Source organism: Schistocerca nitens, chromosome 3, assembly GCF_023898315.1.
Source record: "Schistocerca nitens isolate TAMUIC-IGC-003100 chromosome 3, iqSchNite1.1, whole genome shotgun sequence".
Classification (NCBI taxonomy): domain Eukaryota; kingdom Metazoa; phylum Arthropoda; class Insecta; order Orthoptera; family Acrididae; genus Schistocerca; species Schistocerca nitens.
Genome location: NC_064616.1, coordinates 478,407,880 through 478,425,571, shown reverse-complemented (window position 1 = coordinate 478,425,571; position 17,692 = coordinate 478,407,880).

The window sequence follows — 17,692 nt, the reverse complement described above, 5'->3', positions numbered from 1 at the left end:
ATTTGCTATTGCCCTCCCATGAGAGTAAGCAATTCAGTCCATTAACATGTTGCGTGCTGTGATTTGTACACCAAAAACATCACGAACTGGGGGGAGGCTCTCCTGCTGAAGTATGAAGATATGTATTAATGGACAGAATCTTGTAAAGACGTGGGAGACTTCATCTTCTCCTGGTGTGCGATGTGAGGTATGTCATAGCCAGCTAGTTGGCTTCACTGGCCGCAGCTTATTGTCTCCCACTGCCAACGACTCCTCCGTGTATGATCTGACTCTACAGCGAGATGATAGTCAGCAGGGGAATACCACATTGTGTCCCATGTAGGTCTCTGTGGCTGTTTGTTCTGCGTGCTCGATTCCTCCCATGTGCTCTGCTACCCAACAAGGCAATGCGTATTTCTCCTACTGTTGAAGGTGGAGAAGTGGAATATTTCGGTCTTCCCCAAAGCCTGTTATGTGCCACTTTTTTAAAATAAATTAGTTTTTGCATTACAATTCATGTATGTAACATTGCCAATGCATCAAGGCATGACTATAATGTCACAGCGGTTAGTTTAGCTCATACATAAATCACAACATCGAAGCTTTGCTACATTGCTCACCTGTCTATCCAGAAGTTCAAATGGTTCAAATGGCTCTGAGCACTATGGGACTTAACTTCTAAGGTCATCAGTCCCCTAGAACTTAGAACTACTTAAACCTAACTAACCTAAGGACATCACACACAGCCATGCCCGAGGCAGGATTCGAACCTGCGACCGTAGCGTATCCAGAAGTATGTGAAGTACCAATCGCTGATTTGAATGAAAACAAGATGATGATCTTCCTTTATAGAATGAGATTTTCACTCTGCAGCGGAGTGTGCGCTGATATGAAACTTCCTGGCAGATTAAAACTGTGTGCCCGACCGAGACTCGAACTCGGGACCTTTGCCTTTCGCGGGCAAGTGCTCTACCATGTGAGCTACCGAAGCACGACTCACGCCCGGTACTCACAGCTTTACTTCTGCCAGTATCTCGTCTCCTACCTTCCAAACTTTACAGAAGCTTCTGTCCCGGTACTCACAGCTTTACTTCTGCCAGTATCTCGCCTCCTACCTTCCAAACTTTACAGAAGCTTCTGTAAAGTTTGGAAGGTAGGAGACGAGATGCTGGCAGAAGTAAAGCTGTGAGTACCGGGCATGAGTCGTGCTTCGGTAGCTCACATGGTAGAGCACTTGCCCGCGAAAGGCAAAGGTCCCGAGTTCGAGTCTCGGTCGGGCACACAGTTTTAATCTGCCAGGAAGTTTCATCTTCCTTTATGTTTATCTTCTGTCACTTGGAGTCTCTGACATCACTGAACAAAACTTCTTAGTATTTGGCCATAGCTACTTGATGTGCGATAGGGACTTCGAGAAGAGGAAGAGACTGTGCAAGACATTTGTACCTGAAGACCTGGTTGATGAAGTAAGATCTGCTACGTATGCTAACAAATTTGAAGTCGCTGACTTCATCAATGCACAAAATTACTATACCGAACTCGGAAACAGAGAAACACCTTGCAGCTGCAGTTTCTGCAACACAATTGATAAGGTGTATATGCGGCGCAGAGTTTCGAGACCGTAGTGAAGTTTTGGCACACTCGGACAATGGATTGTTTTCATTCTGTAACTGTCACTCCATACACGTTAATATTTGTGTGGCTCACCAGTAATTTATTCGACTATGTGTGGAGTCTGCTGCCTATTCTTGGGTAAAAACAAAAAAGTTACAGATTTCAAAGACAGGATGGTACACTTCTCAGCAAGGAACCCCGGAGTCATAGAAGTGAAATATTCCTTCAGCGCATTGGAAACTCGGAAAAATTCTAATATTCTAAAAATGGAGTGGTGGTTTTTGACATGAGAAACGTAATATTCAATGGAATTGTAGAGCAAATAGTACTTAGCAAAGAAAAAAAAAAGAAGACTTGTTACAATGATAGCATATTTGGATGAAAAACACAGACCATTTTACGAAAGCTTGTGTAAAACTATTGTGGACTGATTTGTACTTAGAGTTTTTTTCAGATAGTGTACTGGTACTAAGACTAAAATTACCTTTGCCACTTGGCTGATTTTCGAGTAAAATGGAATAGACACTTAGCTATGTTTAGGATTTCTGACTTTAACAATTCACACTACTTATGTGACGTATAGTATCATTAATTAAATACAACAATCTAACTGCAATAGTCCTTCTACTTAGTGTAAATTATAGTTCATATAAAAATTTAAAATTACAACTCCTGTGATAATTTTTTTAAATATAACTCCCAAACAACTTTTTGGTACTTAGCAGACTTTTGGACTACTCTCTTCAGTTGCTGTTGATTCCTTGGGGGAGGGTAGTGGGGGGTGGGGGTGGACCTTGAATATAACTATCACAAATGTATGAGACCAGAAGTCCTTATCAGTGACCTTGAGAAAATATAGTTATCATGTCCTGTACTGACTCTGGTAACCAACTCTTCCTTATTATAGTTCTTTTCTTTCATAATATCATTAATTATCTGTCCTTTAATCCAGTTAAATGCATTTTTCTTAGTGTTAGGTACGATATTTCGCCTGGGTTTTGAAAAGCCGATGGTGTTATAGCGTTTGGAAAAATTTATGTGTGGTAATGTTCCAAATGTCTTCTGTATTTTTTACACACGGGTCTCGGATCCTCATTATCTTCTAAGTTACAGGAGGGACGTCTTGGTGAATCTCTAATGTTATTTTGTGGAACACATAATTTCTATGTATTTTTCTGTTGACTGCTCTGTACCATACCGATCTTTCTGTCAATGATAGGTCTCGATTACGGATATTTGCTGAGATTGCTGACATATGTTACGTCGGCATTTCAGTCCAAAATCATTCCTGTTCTTACTTTCCGTAAATCTTTTGTACGCTTCTATGGCATTGCTCATTTTCTCTTCTGGGATTTGGAATTGAATTTAGCTGCATTTGATCAGAAAGTTTTTCAGATGACAGAGATCGTTTGGTATGTGATGGATATTTATAGAGAGTTAAACCTGCCTTAGACTATTTCATTTAACAAATGTGCCGTTAGACTGTTTGGTGTAATTTTACATTGTCTATACATGCTGCACACACACACACACACACACACACACACACACACACACACACACACACACACAGAGTACTGCGCTTATTACTAACGTAAGTAACGGTTTTAGTCTCCTTTGGCAGTGGCGAGCGTTAGTGCATGACATTTGATTGTGAATATGTGGACCCGTTTCACCTAGTATCCTATCGCAGACGTGATTCTTTTCGCTACTGTTGCGGTTACTGACAGAAATTGTGCCATGTAATTAATTTTGCGTAATATATAGGTGCTGGTGAGTCTTGCTTTCTGGACTATGTTGTTGTATAGATGCCCGTACGTTTGTTAGTAGTTCTTTGTAGTGTGCGACGATCCTGTACTTATTATAAGAGACTTTTCAGATTTATTTCAGCTCCAGACGCATGTTGATATTTGTTTATGGTCTGAAGCACCTAATGTACTTCCTTTTCAATTTTTACCAAACATCCTATGTCGTCTGCGTATGCATTGCGTACAGATTTTCTGTCAGGGTGGCGAGTAAGGTTCCGGTCGCAATAGCGAAGAGTGTCGTTGACATCGGCAACCCTAACTGAGCAGCTTGATTATTTTTAGTTAGCTGCTCATAAATCATACTTTCTGTTACACTATTAGTCAATATACTTGTATTAAGTCGGGAAATGAGGTGGAAAGTCCATAACCTGCATCATATTTTATATGTACTGCTCTTACAAAGCCTAAAGAAGCAATTGCACAGTGAATTTTACAGGTTTCGGCAGTTGGTATTATTTATCTACACTCGCTGATGTTTTGCCGACATTTGTTCTGTATGGTGCTGTTTATGTGTCCGCTAACTTCTTAGTGCTTGTACGAGGATCTGCGCCATTATTTTACAATCGCTGTTCAGTAGGGTAACTGGTCTTATATTTCCAGTTGTTTTACTTCCTGGGCTTTTGGGAACGAACATCATTATACCTTCAAAAGATTTCTATGGTTTATTACTATTCAGTACTATTAGATCGCTGGATATTCATAAAAGTTTGCTTCTTATTTGTAATAAGAAAATATGGCAGTATTCTGCAGAGATTCCATCTGGTCCACTTTTGAAGCTTTGCTCTCGATCACTCCTACCACTTCTTGTATTTGTTCTTGTTCTTTCTTCTGTCGTTAAACACTCTGTTTGCTCTACACCGAGTCTTCTTTGTAGGTTTCTTGTTATTTATTACTGCACTTTTTCGTCAATAGGCTGACTGCTCATTACACAAGTGAAATAATTGTATATTCGTTACTACTTAATTCCTTATTACCGACGTCCCATTGTCCATTTTCAGCTCTGTTAAAATAGTTTTGTTTCTTCTTTTTACTCTCATGTATCATGTGATGCATTAATGTTACTTCTTCTTAGATCACATTCTGCTTTGTTACTTTATGTCCTTTTAGTTGTTTTCTCTTTAGTACAATTAATATGGTTTTAATTCTTTTAGTTTTCGTGTTGTTTTCCATTACTTTTACTTCTGGACGATATAATTCCCGCTATTTGTTTATCAGGTTCCGTGGGACCATGCAAGCCAAAGTAGCTTGGTCATGGAAATAGTCCATACATAGTCAACAGAATACTGATTAGAACATTTATAAACAAAGACCTAGAGAATAAATAAAACAGGAAGAAACAAAGTATACAAATAAATAAACCATTACAAAGAAAAGTTCTCACCAACTACGAGGAGCTCCCGCACAGAACACAAGAAATGTATCCTAAAGAAACCTTTCACTTTGGATTTGAATACTTGCGGTGTATCATTCAGTTTTTTCAGTTCTCCTTGATGCCTACTGAAAATGAAACCAGCTTAAGAGTGTACACTTTTCTCTGCAAAGCTTAAGGAAGTGTTATCCAAGTGCATATGGTTTTTCCGTCTAGTATTCATTCAATGAATGCTGTAATTTGTTCTGAATGAGTCAATATTGACAACAACAAGTCGTATCATGAAATATAGGTACAGGGATGGAAGGGTTAGAATTCCGTGACACCTGAAGAACACCTTACATGATGTTCGCTAGCTGACACGACAAATCAATGTGACCGTCTGTTTCTGGGCTAAGAATGCATGGAGTTACTCCAGCATACGACATAATAGATTACAAGTAAGCGAAGTAAACAAGCCCTCGTGATTCAGTGACAGAGACAGTGGAGATTATTCTCATACTGCAGGTGGCAGTTTCTATATAATATCACCGAATGCTATATTTCCAAGCACGCTTCCCTAAGAATTTAAAACGTCCAACTTCACTGGTTGACTGACTATCTTCGAAAATAAAATTTCGCTGTTACAAGAGTTCCGTTTCAGAAACTGCATGCACTGCTTTTCATTACAGTTGAGCGTTACTCTGTTCTCTGAAAAATCACAAGCAATTCAACTAAAATTCAGTTGATACATTGTACCAAAAGCCCTTTTCTCACGCGTAGGTCATAAGTTCATGACAAGACAAATTAGGGTTCGTACGGAGGCATGCAGACAGTCGCTTTTCCCCTTGATTTATTTGCGAGTGGAACAGGAAACTAAATGCCTAGTACTGGTACACAGTACACTCCGCCATGAGCCTTACGGTGGCTTTCGGAGTATGTATGTAGACCAGGGATCCCCAAACTACACTCCTGGAAATGGAAAAAAGAACACATTGACACCGGTGTGTCAGACCCACCATACTTGCTCCGGACACTGCGAGAGGGCTGTACAAGCAATGATCACACGCACGGCATTGCGGACACACCAGGAACCGCGGTGTTGGCCGTCGAATGGCGCTAGCTGCGCAGCATTTGTGCACCGCCGCCGTCAGTGTCAGCCAGTTTGCCGTGGCATACGGAGCTCCATCGCAGTCTTTAACACTGGTAGCATGCCGCGACAGCGTGGACGTGAACCGTATGTGCAGTTGACGGACTTTGAGCGAGGGCGTATAGTGGGCATGCGGGAGGCCGGGTGGACGTACCGCCGAATTGCTCAACACGTGGGGCGTGAGGTCTCCACAGTACATCGATGTTGTCGCCAGTGGTCGGCGGAAGGTGCACGTGCCCGTCGACCTGGGACCGGACCGCAGCGACGCACGGATGCACGCCAAGACCGTAGGATCCTACGCAGTGCCGTAGGGGACCGCACCGCCACTTCGCAGCAAATTAGGGACACTGTTGCTCCTGGGGTATCGGCGAGGACCATTCGCAACCGTCTCCATGAAGCTGGGCTACGGTCCCCCACACCGTTAGGCCGTCTTCCGCTCACGCCCCAACATCGTGCAGCCCGCCTCCAGTGGTGTCGCGATAGGCGTGAATGGAGGGACGAATGGAGACGTGTCGTCTTCAGCGATGAGATTCGCTTCTGCCTTGGTGCCAATGATGGTCGTATGCGTGTTTGGCGCCGTGCAGGTGAGCGCCACAATCAGGACTGCATACGACCGAGGCACACAGGGCCAACACCCGGCATCATGGTGTGGGGAGCGATCTCCTACACTGGCCGTACACCACTGGTGATCGTCGAGGGGACGCTGAATAGTGCACGGTACATCCAAACCGTCATCGAACCCATCGTTCTACCATTCCTAGACCGGCAAGGGAACTTGCTGTTCCAACAGGACAATGCACGTCCGCATGTATCCCGTGCCACCCAACGTGCTCTAGAAGGTGTAAGTCAACTACCCTGGCCAGCAAGATCTCCGGATCTGTCCCCCATTGAGCATGTTTGGGACTGGATGAAGCGTCGTCTCACGCGGTCTGCACGTCCAGCACGAACGCTGGTCCAACTGAGGCGCCAGGTGGAAATGGCATGGCAAGCCGTTCCACAGGACTACATCCAGCATCTCTACGATCGTCTCCATGGGAGAATAGCAGCCTGCATTGCTGCGAAAGGTGGATATACACTGTACTAGTGCCGACATTGTGCATGCTCTGTTGCCTGTGTCTATGTGCCTGTGGTTCTGTCAGTGTGATCATGTGATGTATCTGACCCCAGGAATGTGTCAATAAAGTTTCCCCTTCCTGGGACAATGAATTCACGGTGTTCTTATTTCAATTTCCAGGAGTGTATTTTGGACAAGTGACCCCTTTTCCAAAATGAACTGTTACCTCAGACTCCCATGGCCAAATTACCTACTTTTAAGATAAACCCACTTATTCACAATGGTCAGCTAACTTAAAACAGCTGCTACAGAGTGTTATTTTTCATTCTGACTTACGTCAATAGAAGAAAGACGTACGCTCGAACTCATTATCTTGCACAAACTTGTCCACACAGAGTTGCCGAGTTTTTCATCTTGTACGAACTTGAGACTTTACATTACTACAACAATGCTATTTCCTACAAAAATATTAATTATTCTTAGTACACGTAACACAACATAAACAATACAGTACCTACCTATCTTGAAAGTTTTAAATAAGAATTTGTGTTAATTTAATAGGGGTCGATTTTTAAACCTCGTCGACCCCCAAAATCAGTTTTCGTTTATGTCAACCCCTAGGAAACCGATATCCAACCCAAGGGGTCGATATCGACCACTTTGGGAATCCTTGATGTAGACGAAGCCACCTCATTGTTGATGAGTTATTTGTCGTAAATTTACAAGGAGTAGGAATGAAAACGCCTCCAGTCACACTTTTTCGTGTTCTATTGAATTACACAATGCATTTCGGACTCTGGGTCCTTAATACATTATATTACTTCTGCTCTTGACTAAAGCGCTGCGATATGTATGATCCTGTTGTGAGAAGGTTCTAACAGACAGAGAGTAATAGGTTTTGTAATACATGAATCAAATGACGGAAAATATGAAGAGAAACAGTGGAAAACTAACCGACAAATAACAGCAGACTATTTGTAACGTTTTAATACCACCACACGTCATTCTGCAATAACACATCACGTCGGTTAAGTGCACACTTGTTTGCACATTTCAGAACACTTTATGGATTCAGTTTAACATAAGATCACCAAAGATGCAGTTTATTATACAGCATCAGATATCAGAGATTAGAATGAACTGACGTATGTTTAAATTAATCCAAAATAAGACTTTGTGATTGTATAGAGGTATATTTCCAGTTGTTCTAACGCATCTAGGGTTGTGCCATTGGCTTCATTGTGTGGTAGTACCAGTCTGGATTCTGTCCCGTTGATAATATGTTTAGTTTTCAGTATATGCTGTGCAGTGACTGATTTTTCAATGTCGTTAAGTCTGAAAGCGTTCACGTGCTCTTGGAAATGGGTTTTGAAATTTCTGCCTGTTTACCCTACATATCAGGCAGGACAACTTGGAATGATACTTTAATACTTTATACACTCCACTGTTGCTGAATTTTTGGATATCTGTTTTTGTTTTGTGTACTAGTATGAGTCTAAACTTGTTGTTAGTGGAGAAAGCAATTTTTACATTGGGTTTTTGAGTAGCTTATCACTTTTTTGTGAAATAGGGCTGAGGTATGGGATACTGGCAAATAATTTCTCTTCCCTTTTAGTGCAGGCATTTGTTGTCTTATTTTTACGTATTTGTGTATCTAAATTATCAATTGTTTTGGCTATGTAGCCACTGTTTATGTCAGCCGTTTTTATTGTGGCAAATTCTGTATTAAGGCTGTTTTATTCTAAATTAAGTGTACTCTGTGTTGCATGAGCCTAAACTCTACATGTTTGTGTGTGGTGGGATGGCATGATGATTTATCTAATGTTATTTATATGTACGTGTGTTTTTGTGTACGCTGAACTTATGTTTTTGTTGGTGGTTGGTGAAGTCAGGAAGTCTATGCTTTTTTGGCCTTTTAGGTTAAGCTTTACAGTGACTGTTATTAATATCGAATGATACAACACCTTTACTGTTGCCAGTCACTGTTTATTTATATCCACAACGCGTTTCGAAGGTTTAAACCCCCATCATCAGACGGATTTACATGTGGTAATATGACATATGTGTGTTGTCTTACGATTTTGGGACAACTTGTGGCACTCTCTAGTGTAGAAACAAAATACTATTTAAGAACATGGTTTTGGGGAAGTTTTTGACTAAAAACTAAACGTATATCTAAAGGTGGAATAAAGCAAGTAAAACAGAATACCTCCAGTAGTCACAGGCTCCTTTCTCTCTCGTAATACATCACATGTAAGCTGTCATGTTTTGTAAACAAAGGTGGTGTCTGGAGACTACTAGGTACAAAGAACATGGGCAAAACAGAAACATTATTTCGACGTACAAAGGATATATAGCAAAAAAACATTATTATTTCGGAATAGGTTTTAAAGGATTGTGGAGATCTTTGTTGGAGTTGTTGAAAACATGTATTGGTATAAATATTTCAAGTGGTATACAAATCCTTTTCTGTCAAGTTTATATAGCTTAAATTTAATACTTGCCTATATACTGCCGCCCGCGGTGGCTGAGCGGTTCTAGGCGCTTCAGTCCGGAAGGGCGCGAGTGCTACGGTCGAAGGTTCGAAGCCTGCCTCAGGCATCGATGTGTGTGATGTCCTTAAGTTAGTTAGGTTTACGTAGTTCTACGTTCTAGGGGACTGATGACTTCAGATGTTAAGTTCCATACTGCTCAGAGCCATTTGAATCATTTTATATACTCAGGTGACATGTTGCAATTCGGTTTTATAGATAGGTATCAAAGAATGAAGGGAGAGAGAAAGGTTGAGAGAGAGGGAGAGAGAGAGAGAGAGAGAATGAGAGTGAGGGAGAGAGAGAGAGAGAGAGAGAGAGAGAGAGACAGAGAGAAATTCAGAGACAGTGGGGGAAATGAATGACTAGAGGAGAGCAAACTTTTCCAGAGCAGGGGTTCTTAAGGTCATATCTGTTACATGTAATAACAGTTGTATCTGTTACATGTAATAACGGTTGTATCTGTTTCATGTAATAACGGTTGTATCTGTTTCATGTAATAGCTAAGTAAAGAGTGGAGTAATACATTGCTTAATATGTTACAAATATGCAGACGGATATACAATTTATGCTATTAGTTGGTGTGCATACAGTTTCAAGGTGACAGTGGGTACAAACTGTTGGTGTAACGATATATTTGTAAATGAGGCCATTCCATTGTTCATTTGAGGAATCTCATGGTAACACAACTAATTCTTTATATATATATATATATATATATATATATATATATATATATATATATATATATGTGTGTGTGTGTATGCATTGAAAACTTAACAGAGATGATACTATCGTAAATGTTGTCATTTAAGATGTATTCAGGTTGTTTTCTTTAGTGTTTGTGTATTAGTAGTGTTTCAAGGATGTATAATTTGTTGTCTTTAGGTTGGACATGTTGGATGCAGATACTTGTGTTGTTGACATAGTGTTTTGTTTCATGAAGGTGGGTGGCTATTGCTGATGTATGGTATATTTTTTTGTTTTTCAATGCTGCCATGTGTTCTTTGAATCTAATCTCAAATGTTCTGCCTGTCTGGCCTTTGTTGGAACAGTCACAGTGCAAACATTTAGTTCCGTACATACTCGTATGATAGTGCGGATTTCGTGTCTTGCTGTTGTGAGATAACTTCTGCCCATATGGAATCAGCTTCATTATATGGGTGTGTACAGAACACTATGTTTTCACTGTGACTGTTTCTATACAGGCCAGACAGGTAGGTCATTTGGGATTAGATTCAAAGAATACATGGCAGCACTGGAAAAAAAACAGCAATAACCACCCACATGCATGAAACAAAACACCGTGAAAACAACACAAGCATCAGCATCCTACACATTCAACCTAAAGGCAAAAAACGAGACATCCTTGAAACACTCCAAATATACAAACACTAAAGACAACAGCCAGATAACATCTTAAATGATAAAAATGACAACATTTACAATCTCTGTTTTCAACAACAGTCTACGTTATTAAATTTGCAGTGCACACACATACACACACACACTCATCTTCATATTTACCGGAAATAATTAGTTATGCTACTATGAGATTCCCCAAATTATTAATGGAATGGCCTCATTTACAAATACACCATCACACACATTGTACACACTGTCAGCTTGAAACCATATGTGTACGAAATAATAACATAAATTGTATCCCCATCTGCATATTGTTAAAGCTTTAACCATTGTATTACACTGGCCTATACTTAGTTATTACATGTAACAAATATAATATTAAGAACCCCTGCTTTGGAAAAGTTTGCTCTCATCCAGTCACTCCTTTCACTCCCTGTCTCTCTCTCTCTCTCTCTCTCTCTCTCTCTCGCTCAAAATCGTTATTTGTGTATAATTTTACCACTGTTGGCAACATGACTGTTGTACTTAAAGTTTGCAACATGTGACCTGAGAATTAATTTTAAGCTATATAAACTTGACAGAGAAGGATTTTTATACCACTTGAAACATTTATACCAACACATACTTTCAGTAAACTTTTCGAGCCTACTGTTTTCTTTAAAAAAAGTTTTTCCCAAAGACTGAAAAATATTTCTACCAGGGTACCTGATATACTGCTGCTCATTGCAAGAGCATCTTTCTTTTGGAAAACTTGCCCATTAAAAGTAAAGTAATAAAATGACAATACTAATTACAACGTGTTATTGACTTCTGATATTTCTCAAATTGACGAGTTTTTATGTTTTACTAAATTTTTCAAAATTATCTCAATTGTTTCCTCAAAAAAATGGTTCAAGTGGCTCTGAGCACTATGGGACATAACATCTATGGTCATCAGTCCCCTAGAACTTACAACTACTTAAACCTAACTAACCTAAGGACATCACACAACACCCAGTCATCACGAGGCAGAGAAAATCCCTGACCCCGCCGGGAATCGAACCCGGGAACCCGGGCGCGGGAAGCGAGAACGCTACCGCACGACCACGAGCTGCGGACTATTGTTTCCTGAATTGGCACATTTGCAGATAGGTTAGTTACATCGAGAAAAGCTTGCTAGTCCATAACATAAAAACAGATACCCAAAATTCCACAACAGTGGGGTACAAAGTAACATGTCCCAGTTGTCCTGTTTATTATGTATGGAAAACAGGCAGAAATTTAAAAACCCATTTCCAAGAGCATGTGAATGCTATCAGACTTTACCACTTTGAAAAACCAATCATTGCACAGTATACATGCTGGAAACTAAACGTATTATCAACAGTATAGAAAACATTTCGGTACTACTCTACAATGAAGTCAATGGGAAGACCGTAGATCTGTTAGAACAACTGGAGATTTACCTCCATAAAATCACAAAGCGTGTATCCACGTTAAACGAATAGACAGATTTCGCAAGCTGTAGATATTATAATCATTTTATGGACTTAATTTAAAGTTTTTGTCATACTTGTGTCAATTTATTAAAAACTCGGAGATCTGATGCTATATAATAAACTTCGTCTTTCGTCATATTAGATTAAACTGAATCTGTAAAGCGTTCTGAAATGTAAAAACAAGTGTGCATTTAGAGTGGCGTGATTTGTGATTACAGAATGGATGAATCAGCGTCTGCTGGCATTAAAAATGTTCTGCCTGGATCATTCGCTAAGTTTTTCACTGTTTCTCTTCCCTTTTTTTTGTATTTTGGTTCGCGAATTACAAAACCTAACATCAAATTTTCTCACAAAGAACATACATTTCGCATCACCTTACTCAAGAGGAGAAGTAAATAATGTATTAAACGTTTTGCACCTGATGATGGACGCACAACGTCCGCAATGCATCGTGTGACTCAATAAAACACAAAAAAAGTGAGTGAAGGCGTTTATATACGTACTGCCTATGTATTACATACAGCTACGTCCACAATCACGTAATATGGATGAAACCAGACAGCTGTAAACCAGTTTTCACATTCTGACCGCGTCTTAGGGAAGGCTTCGAAGCATTCAGCGTCTTGCAGGTGTGCAACATTGAATTTCCAAATTCCTTCTGCACGGTACGTCTCCTGTTGTCCCATATTTATTGTTGTCATATATGAGGTGTGATTCGAAAAGATTATTGGCCTGGTTCACGTTGTAGGGCATGAATTGTTAGTCTGTTTTAGACGTAAATCCTGCCTAGCCTACTGACTGAGTTGTATGTAAATCCATGTAACGTGCCATGTTTCAGTTTACGCGGATCATTAAAATGTTATCCCTAAATTACATCTTCTAATTTCATTCATTTAGTGAAATTTGATGGTTGCTCTCTTGGTCATAAGATACAACTCAAAACTCCTGCAAGCAGTATATGTTGCTGGTGTTTTCCATAAATGGGAATTATTTGTATTCTAAAGAATTTTGATTTTTTATGCTTGTCGTTACTCTCAGAATGTTCGTTAATGTTAGTAATCGTCATGCCTTTGTTTTTTGTGAGTATTCTGATTGTTTTAGGAGTATCCTGTCTTTGGTGAGGTTTGCAGTTCCCATAACCGCTCTACTTCCAGTATTTACAGTGACATTATATCCTTTTACTTGTTGTAGTCGTACGTTGTCACTTCTTGTTGTAAGATAATATCTATTGCAACAGCATATAAAAAGTCTTTTAGGTTGTTTACCTGGAGTGATGAACGTATTTTCTTAATGTTGATTGTTACTGTTTTATCGAATTCAAAGAAATTTAATTTTCATCATACTAGAACCTGTTCACACTTTCGCCTCTTCTTAACATCCCTATATGAGAGTCTGTATGTGTTCTGCTCCTCTCGTATTGCTGTGATGTTACTGTTGCTACAGTTACTTCAGGGACTCAAGTCATTTATGTGTCTTAGTCCGTACTCCACTCACTCCCTTAACAAAGTTTGCTTGGTTATTCCCAGTATTTCGTCACGCATACGAAAACAGTCTCCTCTGTAAGCTGTGCGGCATTCTGCCGGAAGATTCTCTGTTGCTTGTCATCGGGTTGAGCACAATTTCCACAACTTGGTTAACATTAGATGTATTAATATCCGTTTCAGAATTCCTAGAACTTCACGCCTTTCGTTTGCTTTTGATTCCATTCGACTTCACACGCAAAAGTTCCGCTGTCGGTACTACACTTTGCTTTGGCTGCCTTTCTCTTTTTATTTCTTCTTAGCGAATCGTTGTCTGTTATGGTGTTTGAGCTTGTTGTTGTGGGGTCCAGTCCTTTGTCTGGTCCTGTTCCTCGTCCGGCACAACTTCATGCTCATTTTTGTTTCCTGAGTCTTGTTGAACACACGTGGCGGAAGATATGGTACTGTATTTTTTTTCTATTCATTATTGCTCATGCTGAGTTTCCTGTGTTGGTTAGCAGATTCCCATATTTATATCCCTATTCCAGCACCAATCTTTGTGAACCGTTTCTGGCGGTTTGTTCCCAAATTTCTGTTCGTTGGCTGCTGCCACATAGATTAAGGTTAATACTGACCTCGTCGGAGTTTGTGCTCCTTCTCCGGTTGGAATCTGTGCCATACACCTTCGTGTGCTTTGTGCTCGTTCGTGAGCATTTGGGACACATATAGCGAAAGTTCACTGCTGCCCGTCGTGTACAGGGTGTTTCACAATTCATATTACAGGCTTGGAGGGGTTGGTTGGTTGGTTCGTTGATTTGGAGGAGGGGACCAAGCAGCGAGGTCATCGGTCCCATCGGATTGGGGAAGGACGGGGAAGGACGGGGAAGGACGTCGGACGTGCCCTTTCACAGGAACCATTCCGGCATTTGCCTGAAGCGCTTTAGGGAAATCACGGAAAACCTAAATCAGGATGGCCAGACACGGGGTTGAGCATTTATCCTCCCGAATGCGAGTCCAGTGCGCTAACAACTGCGCCACCTCACTCGGTACTAGGGGTTGTAAAGGGGATTTAGTAGACAAAGTTTTGATGACGAAACCATGACCGGAAGTGTACCGCTTGGATGTAAAATAAGTTCGAAGACTAGATCACTTTCAAATCTCCCTCTTTACGGTACGCACGCGGCGTGTGATGTAAAATCGTAACTGAAAACATAATGGAAACAGGATTAGACATATAGTGAACTCACAGTAGTTACGTGTTTAAATCACAGTTTTCGATCAAATATCTACAACTAGTGACGGAAGACTAATGATGCTCCACAGTGATAAGGGCAAACAATATGAAAAGTGTGAAGAACAAAGTTCGGAACATGAAAACGTGCTTATGTTTCGTAAGTGAAGTTATAGAGCAACCTCCAGCATCCGACCAGATGAGAGAAAACGCAGATGCCAACCAAAAACGTGAAGAACTATCCCACTGAAGATGCCTTGAAGTAAAAGGCGAAATGCGTCTGGGAGAAATAAAATACATTGCAGCAAGAAAAGGCGGTTTTTATTTACAAAATCAAAAAACGTATTTCTGTGTTCGCTGCGGATGATGGCCACGGAAACAAACTTGTCTTTCTTAAGGTGTTTAACGATTCTAAAGGAGGTGCCACAAATGCTACTGGCATATTTTGCATGTAACTAATGCACAGAGTGCAGTTCGAATGCGTTGCATTGAAAAATAGGATTCTCTATGTATTTGCGTTTGGTGAATATTAGACCATACATTACTGCGAAAGAGATTTAGCTAACATGTTTAATTTTTCTTTAGAGTCGGGAGGAGGTCTTTGTCACCGATCTCGAGAAAATTGATGTTGTTTACAGCACTCATTCGCGATCGCGCGCGCCAACCATAAAGCTAGAAATACTCATAACAACACTCATATCTCAGACCACGGTTTGAGATGTCGAAACGAGATTTTGACAAATGACAGCTCTTATCTGCAAGCGCCGGGGCATACCGCGTCGGCGACGTTGGCTCACGCGTAATGTGGAGCCCCGGACGATCTCGTGCCATCGCTGCCACAGAGATACGTCACGTGCTTTTTGTGTACATAAGAATTTTGTTATTATTATAAATAATAATTTCATTATATTCACTGGTTTTTAAACGCCATCACTGATGGCTACCACGCGCGGTTTGAGGCGTCTTGTCACAATCCACGCGGCTCCCTCCGTCGGAGATTCTAGTCCTCCCTCGGGCACGGGCGTGTGTGTTGCCCTTAGTGTAAGTTAGATTAAGTAGTGTGTAAGCTTGGGGACCGATGACCTTAGCAGTTTGGACCCGTAAGATTTTACCACAAATTTAAATTTAAACGCCATCACTATTTTCACTAATTTTTACTGAAAATTTTCTCCGTATAATATTGATATAGTGTCTGAACTGCTTGTAAACATAAATTAGAGAAATTAAACAGCAGAATTACAACAATTGCCACAGAATATTTCTTTTCTTCTAAAATAAGAATATTACGTGTATTACAAGAAAGTGAACATATGATATTTATATTCATGTTGTGAAAGATTATTAAAGGAGGATATAAGATGAACATCAGCAAAAGCAAAACGAGGATAATGGAATGTAGTCGAATTAAATCAGGTGGTGAAGAGTTAATTAGATTAGGAAAAGTAGTAAATGAGTTTTGCTATTTGGGAAGCAAAGTAAATGATGATGGTCGAAGTAGGGAGGATATAAAATGTAGACTGGCAATGCAAGAAAAGCGTTTCTGAAGAAGAGCAACTTGTTAACATCGAGTACAGATTTAAGTGTCAGGAAGTCCTTTCTGAAAGTATTTGTATGGAGTATAGTCATGTATGGAAGTGAAACATGGACGATAAACAGTGTAGACAAGAAGAAAGTAGAAGCTTTTGAAATGTGGTGCTACAAAAGAATGCTGAAGATTAGATGGTTAGATCACGTAACTGATGAGGAGGTACTGAACAGAATTGTGAAGAAGAGAAATTTGTGGTACAACCTGCCCAAAAGAAGGGATCGGTTGGTAGGATACATTCTGAAGCATCAAGGGATCACCAGTTTAGTACTGAAGGGAAAAGTGGGGGGGGGGGGGGGGGGTAAAAGTCGTAGAGGTGCATACAGTAAGCAGGCAGTTCGACATGGATGTAGGTTGCAATAGTTACTCGGAGATGAAGAGGCTTGAACAGTATAGAATAGCGCGGAGAGTTGCATCAAATCAGTCTTTGGACTGAAGACCACAACAACAACATATCAAAGATATACTCATCGTTTTAGTTGAAGGCGATTTGTCCAATCTTTTTTAATTTAACTGGATACATAATAAAATTAGACGTGGCAAGCGTATCATTGTCTTCACTTTCACAGAAAAAATCCGAAGCTACTTCAAATAACACCTTGGCTCTACAGTACACTCATATGTAGTCTCAAAACAGTCTATATTTTAAATATATTTTATTTGTAGCTTCAAATGATTTTCGCAATCGTTTTGTTCCATCAGGTGATTGCGTTACTATCTTGAATGCATATTCTTCATCCTGATTTTCAGTTCTTAACCTGCCTCGAGAATCACACATGGTGCAGGTGCGGTCCATATCTGGCTTCCAGATGAAGTTTGAGACTCGAGTTTTGCAATGACAAAATGTCCTTAAATTCCAGTCAATAAGTTCCCTTCAGTTTAGCGAGAAAGAAAATTATTGGCGAATTAGGCTTGTGTTTAGCGTCAGGGAAAAATTCGAGTGACGATAGAGAGTTTTTTTCCTCATTCACTTCCAAAAGGTATTTGTTTTCATGGGTAATATGTGCCGTATTCACTTCAGAATTATAGGTTTCGTACAAAGCTGATGAGATCAGTTATAATTAATATTTCTGAGCAAGAGATGGGAGG